Here is a 12,255-nt window from a genome sequence, read left to right on the forward strand (position 1 = left end):
TCATGAACTTGAGTTCATGATTAATGATCTTGGTTACCACAATAGAATGGATATCAATAACCTGTTAGATTATTCGGGTGAAAGTGATACATATTCAGAGATCTAGAGCGTAGAAGAAATTGTGGATATCATAGGAAAAAATAATGTTGATGATGAAGTTGAAGATTATACTATACCTTTGGAACCAGTTATGCGTAAGGAAGCACTTTTCGCATCTATAACTCTTCACAATTTTATGGTACAGTTCGAAAAGACAATATCGGAGCTCTTGAATGCATTAAGAAAAGTTAGAGATAAGCTTCAACTAGATTTAAATTTTAAGAAAAACAGAACACAATTGAATCATATTTTACTAAATTGTCTTAGATATATTTGTACTTTTAAAGAATTATTAATTTATGATATTAATGGGACCATATATTTATATAGGGATCTTCTGGAAATATATTATCTTATTATCTCATCGAAATTTGTGATTTTTTCCATTGGCCCAAGTTGGGACTGGAGAAAAATATTATTTTAAAGAAATTATTAATTTACCAAGTATTAATTTATAGAAGTTTTACTGTATTTTGATGATTGATTTAAATAATGATTTACTTTTATCAGAAATTCTTTAAAAAAAAGAAGGGGATGATAATATTTTACAGAATATAAAGTTAAAAGACAATCATTAAATGAAAAAGAAATTATTATCCTTTAAAATATTTTATGAAAAGAAAAATATTCTGAAAGAAGATAAAAGAAGGAAGGGAAGTGCAAGATTTATCCATTTGTCAATCAAAAGAATATGTCACACAAAGTATAACTTAGCATATGCCTCAGACACATAAACATGTCTCACACAAAGTAATTTTAACTTTTGTTATTGATTCGTCGACTGTCATTCATTATCCACCGCTTTCGTTTGTCGGACTACTCTGGTTAGTAAAATATTAATTTTTAATATTTTATCTTAGGATTATTCTATATTTTGACCTTTTATAATTAATTGTTTCTATTTTGCTTTATAAATTTCATTGCCAGAATCCTCGTCAAACCAACAGGTATGTGGTCCTTTTTTATTTTATAATGTAATCTCTTTACTTTTAAATATGATAATACTGTAATATATATTTTATTATATACCATCTTAGAATATATTTTATAAATAAATTACTTTAAGATCATGAACATTTTAAAAAGTTTTAATTCTGATATGTTTTTTATTCTACAAGTAGTTTTCTTCTTCATTTAATATGTTTGTGTTAAGGACAAAAGTTTTAATTCTGATATATGTGTTTGAGGACAAAAGTTTTAATTCTGATATATTTTTTATTCTACAAGTACCTGATGGTCAAATTTAGTTTTCAACTGATTTTCTTGTAAAATTTATTATAAGTGTCCCAAATTCTTTTCACGAATAAAAAAGTAAATTACAATATTTTTGCAAGAAAATAGTTTTAAATTACAATGTGTTGCAAATAAAAACAGTTTTAAATTCTTTTCTTACTTTTTCCTTTTTTTCATATAGACTTTTTTTATTTCTCTTATTTTTACACTGACGAATGAAAGAAAAAAATAAAAATAAGAAACTCAAACAATGATAATCAAATAAGTTAAAAAAGAATTCATGTGTGGAAAAAATTAAATATATCTCTAAACTTTGCTAGAAGGATTATATATATACCTCTACATGAATTTTTTTAAAATTAAAAATCCCGTTAGTTGAAAAGGATATATATATATATATATATGAGCCATTTTGTGACCATATGAATATATGTGAGCCACTTTTATAATAATAGAAATATATGTGAACAACTTTTACAAAGAGAGATATGTCATGTCTAAATGACCAAACTGATGAATATATCATGTCTTCCTTTTTATATTGTTAAATTTGTTTCTTTTTAAATGATTAAGGGTAACTGAATTAGTAATTTATATGAGTATCTAATCAAATTTACCCATCTTAAATTACTTATTTTAAAGTGAGTAGTTAAATGGATAAAATAGACCATTTATAGTTTAGATAATTAGGCTAACACATTATGGGTATTGATTTCTGTCACCAGATTATTATGGTTGATTTTGAAATTTTGAGATCTTTTTCAAATATTCTTAAACATATTAGTTTTTTATTTTTCTTCTTGAAAAATCGATGATGATTTATAGTTTGTTTGATTTCATCTGTTCTCTTCATACTCGAAACTCAAAAAAATAAAAATTGAAGTCCCTAATTTCGTATTTATTGAAATGATTGTCGGGAAATATTTTTACAACAACTCGGTGATAAAAAATAAATTTTTAATTGATTTGAATTTCTCATTGGAGTTTTTATTGATTTGGTTTAAAAGAAAGTTTTAATTGAATTTTAAGGTGAAAGTAGATCTAAATTGATAGGTTGAGTGTTCATGGTGGAAGAAGGTCTAGAAAGAATAGAAAAATATAGAAAAAGTAGGGAAATTTCAAAGAAAAAAATATTTAAATCATAAATATAGTGTTAGATGCGTGTATTTTACTCTTTGGACAAAAAAATGGTTTCGACTTTTAAAGGAGGTAGTAGTTTCACTTTAAAATAATGACCCCGCAAAATTGAAGTGTGTTACAATAGTTTCTACCAAAAATTGTGTATTTTGAGCCATTTTTTTCTCAATTTATGTGATGTATTTTCCATTTTATTTTATCTAAAAAAAAGTATAGTATTACCTTTCCATATATAAAATGTGAAAATCACTTACACTTCCATATATATACACTTTGATTTCAAAAATCAAAGTTCTTCCTCAACTATGAACCATAGATATTCACCCTTTCATAAATAGAAAAATTCTCATTTTATTCTTAATGAATTATAACCATACAAATATTTTAGATAATACATTTCAAATATTTTTTTTCAAAAACAGAATACATGAACATAGCATGGGATATTATTTTCATTAACTAATTTATATGTACTAAATTCTCACACACGTCTCTTCGTAATATTCCAAACAACAACAACATGCCCAGTGAGATCCCACTAGGTGGGGTCTAGGGAGGGTAAATTGTACGCAGACCTTGCCACTACCTCGTGGAGGTAGAGAGGCTGTTTCCGGGAGACCCTCAGCTCAAGAACAACAAATCTAAGTGACAGGAGAGATATAAATAAAACATAACAGCCAATACAAACGATAGCGTATAATCAACAAATGAGACAGTAACAACAAGAAAGTAATGCGATGCGTGAAACGCAGTAAACAACATAAGGCTATGTCTACTCCAAATGCTAACAACCCATACCCTTGCAAGGGAAGACAACACGCTAGCCCTACTAACCTACAACCTTAATACGAGACCTCCACTCCTTCCTATCTAGAGTCATATTATATGATATAAAAAAATATGTAGATGTTGAATAAAAATCTTTTAGAAGAAAGTACTAGGTAGTATATTGACCCAAAAAAGCAACATGCATAAAAACTGAACAACATGTTGATCATGTTTAAGTTTTAGAGTTGTTAAATGTACAGTATAAAGTGGTCTACCCATTATATTGAAGATGCTAACAGTCAATAATAAATACACACAATTTGGAATTGATGTGGGAATGCTTGGAATTTCAACTATCATAGATAAGTATTCATAGCTATATGACATAAAAGTGGTTCCTTAGAAAACATTACTCCAAAAGAACATCATGGCTGCAAGAAACATAGGTTCTTGAGAGGATAAGCAAGATAGGAAAGTGATCATGCAGTTTGTGAGACGATAATGATAGATATCGTGAGAGAAATGAACGATAAGTATCTCGAGTTTTATCCTCAATTGCATCAAGAAAATATTGTCAAACTACTGCTTCAAGAAGTGTAATTTCTATCTTGGCCAAATTCAAGATCTTCTGTCTTGTTTAATTCAAAGGAAACCTCCACCAGAATACTCAACCTCCTGCATTTCAACGGCTCCAAAACGTTATGAAAACGAAAAGTACTAGGACAATAAATTCATGAATGATTTTCTTAAACAACCACTTCCAGACATAACAGCTAGAGAAAACGCATGCTAGATAGAACAGTAATAAAGATTAAAATCTGCATAAAAGTAGGGAAGACAACAGAATTGAAGGACAAATATGTGCAAAGGAAAACTCAATAAGATTAAAAGTAGTTCTCAATCACACCAACTTATTGAAAACAACAGAAGTCCAAAACGTCGGAAGATGCAAAATTTGTTTTTAGGACAAAAAGAGAAAAAGATATAGATTACTGAGAAATTGCAAACATGGTTTATTTGTTTCATAGTGTCATAAATATTTCTTTCTCCAAACTGTGACAAATGCTTCAAAAAGGTGAATAATTAAGTTTCAAGAGATTTTATAATTAATTAAAAATTGTGAAAAGAATTAATAATATCTTGTATTCCAGAAAACTATGGACAACTTTCAATGTTTTTATTGCAATGCAAAAGGTTTTGCATCAGTTGGAGAGTTTACTCAACACGCGGGTGATTGTGCGGTGAGTAAACTTTAATTTAGCAATTTACAATTTTTTACATAAAAATACTTTATTTAAAAGCTAACTAATTTTATTTTATTTGATCCAGCCACCATACTTAGACCCCACAGAGAGGAAAGCGAGCAGGTACTGGAATTGTTCATGCCTATGATCGAGCTGCAAACAATATTGTTATTGCTAGAAACAATTATAAAGCTTCCTCTACAGAAGCTAATTATGACATTCTCCAAGCAGCTGAGAATCAATTAACTGAAGTGCGCACTAAAATAGAAGAGTTTTATCCTAAAACTCGTGCCGAAAAAGCAACATATGAACTGTTGAAGAAATGTTGTACTCTTGTACAAAATCTTCTAGCTGATATGGCGGCTTATGATGATGCAGCTGCTATTAAGAATGAGGATACTGTTAATGAGGATGAGGATGAGGATGATGAGAATGAGGATACTACTATTAAGGATGATGATGATGAGGAGGAGGAGGAGGACGATGCACATGCTGATGAAGCATCTGATGACGATAAAGATGATTCCGATGATGAATAAGACAATTATTATCCAGCTCACGGAGGATGTCAATGAGAATGACAACTTAATCATGTCGAAGAGGATGAGGAATAAGGCAATTATTATCTACCAAGACTACTGATGAACTTTTTAAAATTCTACTACTATGTACGTACTATATGTCTGTGAATTTTTATTATATATATATATATGTATGAACTTTATGTGTGTTGATTAGTGTTTAAAAAACACATTATTATTATTATTATTATTATTATATATGTGTGTATATATATATATATATATATATATATATATATATATATATGAACTTTACGTGTGCTAATTAGTGTTTAAATTTTTATAATCTACTTTGCTCGAAAAATTATAGAGTATCTAAAAAAAAAAAATTAGCTAGCGAATTTTTTATTTTCTCTGTAAGGTGAATGAAATTAGGGTGGGTGAGGAACAAAAACAAAATATACAAACCAACCTGATGGAGGTTATATTCTTTGAGATGAGAATCAGAGATACACACAAATCTTTTCGGCGAATGGTTACTTAGATATTTTGTTCGTACACAATCAACGGAGGTCTTTCCGACATATGTTGTAGCGTCTCCAATAACATGTTCTTACTTTGTCTCTCCCTTAATAAGTCATCAAGTGTGGTGCTTTTTGATCCCCAATTGCTACGGAGAACAAAGGACGAAATACAATCGATTCCTCCATTTAAGTCCCTACATCATTGTTTGTTTATATTGTTTAATTAATAATTTGATAAATTATAAGAACATAGAGATACAAAAATGACAACTTTAAGGTTTATGTATCCATTATATTTAATATAACAAGTTTATTTTTTACAAGAAAGTGCTAAAAAAACTATAAGATAGTTCGGCTTCTTTCACACTGAAATCATAAACCATCCCCTAATCGTTTCATTGTCAATTACAATATCATTTGTCCTCATGCTAAGTTGCAATTGCTTCAAGTCATAGTTGGTGCATGATAGGAAAGAATCAGCCAGCTTTCTTCTACACAGTAAAACCTCACAAAACTAATATTCGGTTAATTAATAATCTCTCCAAGATAATAATTTCTTCCGATCCCGACTTGGGCCAATGGAAAAAATCACTCATTTCGATAAGATAATAAGAGAATATATTTTCCGAAGACCCCTATATAAATATATGGTCCCATTAATATTATAAATTAATAATTTTTTAACAATACAAATATATTTTAGAAAATTTAGTGAAATATGATTCTATCATGCATTTTTAACATCCATTTGAGAAAGTCCCCACCGTTTAGCTGCTGCAATAGGGCACGAACAGAGGTAACACGAGCTACTGGGGCGAAGGTCTCCTCATAATCAATTCCATACTCTTGGGTGAATCCTCGAGCAACTAATCGAGTCTTGTATCTTTCAACAGAGCCATCAAGTCGTGTCTTGATCTTATAGATCCATTTGCAATCAACAAGAGTTTTATCAAAAAGAGGGTCAACTAAGTCCCAAGTATGAGTTTTTTCAAAGGCCTGCAACTCTTTTTTCATAGCTTGCTGCCAACAAGGATCACTGGATGCCTCTTTGTATGTACCATGATTGTATAAATTAAGCGTGGTACAATAACATTGATAATCACGAAGATAACTAGGAGGATTTTTCTCTCTTTCTAGACGGATAGATGAAGTGTTATCAGGAAGAAGAGAAAATGAGGGTACCTCAGAATCAACATTCATATCAAGAGTGGAACTATCAATTGGAAATCGATCATGAGAACTGGATATTGTACTATTTTCATGAATTGGACCATCAGATGGACCTGCATCAAGGGAAATAGTTGAACCGTGGGGTGCAATGTATGACTCATTAGATGAACCTGCATCAAGATCATTTTGTAAAAGCTCAACAGAAGGATTAGAAAAGAATGTCAATTCGATTGATGGAATAGACTTTAACTTTGACAGTGAGGAAAATTTAATATGTTTCCAAAAAACAACATGTCGAGAAATACGAATACAATTTGACACATGATCCCAACAACGGTAACCTTTATGTTCTATCCCATATCCTAGAAAGAAACAAACTCGAGCAGGAGGTTCTAATTTTGTGTATTCATGTGGTTGAAGAAGAATAAAAAAAGCAGAGCCAAAGACTTTAAGTAATGTGTAGTCAGGAGCTACCTTGTAAAGACGTTCATAAGGAGACATGTTTCCAAGAACAGATAATGGGAGTCCATTGATAGTAAACACTGCAGTAAGATCTGCTTCACGGAAAGATGAATAAATAATCATGGCCCGAACAAAATCAAGGATATGCCTATGCTTACGTTCTGCTCATCCATTTTGTTGGGAGGTAACGGGACAAGAGAATTCAGAAAGTGTACCATTTATAGATAAGAAATTCAAAAGTTTAGAATCACGATATTCCATGGCATTGTCACGCTGAAAACCATTGATACTTTTACCAAATTGAGTTTTAACCATATTGGCAAAATTAATAAAGATTTAAGGTAGTTCTGAACGATTTTTCATAAGATATATCCATGTGAATCGAAAAAAATCATCGATAAAAATGACAAAGTATCGTGATCCAATCATGCTTGGTACAGGGAAAGGTCCCCAAACATCAGAATGTATTAAATCAAAAGGAAACTTTGAAATAGAAAACTTTATTAAAAGATAAAGCAGGTTGTTTGGCATGTTTACATGCAATACAATCCAAACTTTTCTCATTAACGTACATGACCTAAAAACCCACTAGAAACTAAAGAATGAAGTTAACTCAAAGAACAATGACAAAAATGTTGATGACATAATGACAAAGGAACACTAGAAGAAGCATCACATAATCGAGACACATGAGATGATTGGGGAATATGAAGACTAGTGAATTCAAACACACACCCAACTTTACGACCTTTCCTAATGATTTGTCTTGTCTAAAGGTCTTGCACTCGGCAACCACGTGAAGAAAAAAATACATCATATCCCAAACCACATAATTGTCCAACAGAGATAAGATTAAAATTTAAACTTGGAATAAGGAAAGTATCAGGCAAAGAGAGATTTGATGAAGAAATCAATCCTTTACGAATAACATTCATATTAGATCCATCAACAGTATGAATGGATGATGGGCTAGAAATAGTATCCAGGTCAAAGAAAATCTTGGAAGAATACGTCATGTGATTACAACATGCTGAATCAAAGTACCAAGATGAATTACCTGAAGGAATAACTAAAGATGCATGATCGTTGCCAGGTGGAGAAATAAGTTGACTAAGGAGAGATTGAATGGCAATTGATGAAGTTCCAGAATTGTTGGTTATTGCAAGAACTGGATTTGATGGGTGATTCAAACAAGATTGACTTTTTTCTGAGGACGAGTAGGACAATTCTCTATCAAGTGATCTTCATTTTTACAATACCTGCAAATTAGAGGACAATTCCTAGATATATGTCCCTTCTTCTTACATTCATTACATTCAATAACTGATCAATTGTGTAAGGCATGACCAGTTTGATGACAATTGCGATAAATTTTGGCACCAATTCTGTTAGTGGCTGCAAAAACTGAATTATCCACTGATCGCGTAAGATCCAAATGAGTTTCTTCAGATTTTAGTCTAGGAAGAGCAGCTTCAAGAGTTGACAAAGGTTATTGGTTAAGCAATGCAACCCGGGTTGGTTCATAATCATCAGTAAGAGCCATTAAGAATTGAATCAATTTATCATTGTTGCGGTCAGCTAAAAATTTAACAACAACATCAGAATTTCTAAGATCTGGTGCAATCAAGGTTAATGGATTCCATCTTCGAGAGAAATTCATTGACAAGTTCTCCCTTTACTTGTTTCAAACTAGCTATCTCCTTCATCATTGAAAACGATGAGAAAGATCAGAAGTAGTATATCATTGAGAGAGATGATCCCATACCTTTTTTGCGGTGTCGAATTGTCCAAATTGGAGGTGAATACTTTGAACAAAACTATTTCAAAGCCATGTAATGATTTGATGATTTTGGCTATCCCAATCTTCTAAACGATCGACAAACTTTTCATTTGTTTCAGTCTCAGTTTGCTTTGGACAAGTTAAATCACCTGTCACATATCGACAAAACTTTCTCCCTTTCAAAAAACTATGCATTGCCTCACATCAATGATGATAGTTAGATCTATTGAGAACAACGGAAATAGGTTGAGAAATATCATTATTGTCCATGATATTCGCTCAAAATATTAACGTCAACAAACCAAAATATGAAAGATAGAAGAGACCCAACAAAGTGATGAAGCAGTAATTGCTATCAACAAAATATCATGAGAAAAATAGAATAGTGAATATGGATTTCAACAATCCGAGGAGGCTCTAATACCATGTTACAAAATGAGACAGAGAACCACAAGAATTAGTAATTTTATTCATCATTGAATAAAAGAGACTACAACCATATTTGTACACAAGAAGCTAAGAAGCAAAAAGATATAAAATACTTATAATGTCTAAATATATACTTTACCAAACTTAATATATTTAAATATATACTCTACCCATATTTAGAATGTCTATACAATATTTACCAAATTTTAACATTGTTAAAATTTAAATTTATTTGAAGTTCATATCTAACTTTTCTTATTGCATCCAAAAATTTTGGTGTTGTCTTTTCTAATAGCACCATAACATTGTGAAGTGTTCTAGATGCAAGTGTTTCCTTACGCGTAACAGGTTCCAAATGTATTGTATCATCTTCAACTTTATCATCAACATCGTTTTTCTAATGATATCCACAATCTGATCTAAGCTCTGGACATTTGAACATGTATCATTTTCACCCATCCATTAGGTTATTAATGTCAATTTTATTGCGGTAACCGAGATCATTAATCATAACCTCATGTCCATGAATGACGTTTTCACAAGTGAGTTCTTTCAAATTCTTTGAGATTTCATCCTTGAACAATTTTTCGATGTCAAAACACTCTGTAAATTAATAAATATTAATTTATTGATTAAATAATATCTCTACAAAATAATAATATTGCATGGTCCCGCCTACATTAATTTAGAGAGGTTTTACTATAGTATTTGTTGATGGAACTGCAATTATCGAAAGTTCAAGAGATAACTGATAAGTGTCAAAAATACACCTAAACTATTCCTTTTTTGAGTTTCATACCTAAATTATGAGGAGTGTGAGTTTCATACCTAAATTATCACTTATTAGTTTGAGAAACACGCCTCAGTGATGTACACTCTATCTTTTATTTGCAAAAACCTTGCCATATGACATTCCACATAAATAAAATATTCCACCTTGACAAAAATTAAATAAACTATTAATATTAGTTAAAGAGTAAAGTATTACTATAAAATAAATTTTAAAAAAATATTTTAAAAATAAAATAAAATTAAAATACTTTGTCACCCCACTCCACCATCCCCTACCCCCTCCTCCTCCTCACCACCCCTCGATAATTCTCCCGTCCTTTTATTTTTTAAAATTCTTTTATAAAATATTTTTTAAAAATTCAGACCTCACCCCCTCCCGCACTCCTTCCTAAAAAAATTAATATTATTTAAAAAAAAATAAAAATTCTACCCCACCCCATCTAATCCTAATATATTTTTATTTTTAATTTTTTTTCTCATTTTGTGTTATATATATATATAAAATACAAAATGAGAGAAAAAAAATTGGAAGCGGAGGGTTATGTGGAGTGGGGTAGAATTTTTTTAAAAAGAAAATTAAAATAATAGCTAAATTATTATGTGAAGGGATTGGATGGGGGATGAAGCAAGATTTTTTAAAAATAAAAACTAAAAAATATTTTTTTAAAAAGGAAAATTAAAATATTGGTGTAGGTGGAGTACGTTGACAGAAAGTGGCGGAGTGGGGTAAGAAAAATATTTTACATTTTGTTTTATAATTTTTTTTGAGGAAAATAGTAATACTTTAATCTTTAACTTTAACTAATACTAAGAATTTATTTAATTTTTGTCAAGGTGGAATGTTTTGTCCATATGGAGTGTGATGTGACAATTTTTTTTAAAAATAAAAGAGAGTGTATTACACACACCATGATGAAAATGTAATAAGAGAGAGAAGTGTTTTTCTCAAACTTGTAAATGATAATTTAGATATGAAACTCACACTCTCAATAGTTAACTATGAAACTAAAAAAAAAAGAGATAATTTAGATGTGTTTTTGACTCTTATCTCAAAAGTTTAAATTAAAGCTACATGTACCAGTTGTCACGACAACAACTTTCTGATTCGATCAACTTTTGGGAGTAAAGGGAACCCAAAAAGTTTCGTCATCTTGTTGGACCTCAGTCAATACATGCACAATCAGTTGGTAACTTTTTGCTTTATTTGCTCAACTTCCAAGGGACTAAGAGTGCACAAGATAATTCTCTTGATTGTTTACCAAGTTTAAACCTCTTTGACTCATCAGCTTACACATTACATCCCATGGGCATTAAAAGGAAAAACAGTTGCAGACAATTAATTAACTTGAACAAAAAAAAGAGGGATCAGAAAAGGTTACATCTTGGATGAGCTTTGTTACCTCCTTTATTCCTTGATTGCACATCAGGATAACATTCTTGATATACATATATTTAAAAAGCTGATTCGCACGGAAAAAATGAATAGTCATCTTAAATTGTGCTGTAGGATTTCCTAGTATTTCTCTCGACAAGGACCAAAAACATGCAGCTCTTTTCAAGGATAAACAAAATTACAACAATATGTGATCTTCATAGTTTTGATGACTCAAAATTAGAAAAGGAAGACAAAATTAAAGTGATCAGACGAAACATCTAAATCGAGCAACAGATTACAAAATAAGTGTAGTATGTTGACACCCAATTTTGATCCTCCCCGATAATAATTAATTTCGAGCTTCTTAATTTTCAAACGTTTTAAAGTAATTAATTTTAGAAATTTCGAAAAAAATAAATAAAATATAATAGAATAATTTGCAAGTTGTTTCAAATAGTTTGTCACTTGTTATAATTTTTAAATAATAATATGTCTTTTATATAATTATGTATATAATTAGTGTATTTTATAAATATTGGAAAATCGTCTCAAAAAGATTTTGTTAATTAGATATTTGGTTAGTTTGTTTAGTCATCTAATAGTTTACAATTTTGAGTTAAGTAGTTAGTTTATAATTAAGTTAATTATTGTATAATTATGTGTCTAATTAGTATATTTTATAAATATTTGAAAATCATATCAAAAGATTTTTATTTCTTTT

General features: G+C 30.2%; 1 long non-coding RNA gene across 1 annotated transcript; it reads left to right on the top strand.

Moving 5' to 3' along the window:
• Positions 1–860: 860 nt before the first annotated feature.
• Positions 861–4,472, top strand: LOC102583297 (uncharacterized). Its single transcript, XR_368942.1, has 3 exons — positions 861–923; positions 1,027–1,046; positions 4,389–4,472. It is a non-coding gene; the product is annotated as an uncharacterized lncRNA (long non-coding RNA).
• Positions 4,473–12,255: the final 7,783 nt, after the last annotated feature.

Source organism: Solanum tuberosum, unplaced genomic scaffold (assembly GCF_000226075.1).
Source record: "Solanum tuberosum cultivar DM 1-3 516 R44 unplaced genomic scaffold, SolTub_3.0 scf00743, whole genome shotgun sequence".
Classification (NCBI taxonomy): domain Eukaryota; kingdom Viridiplantae; phylum Streptophyta; class Magnoliopsida; order Solanales; family Solanaceae; genus Solanum; species Solanum tuberosum.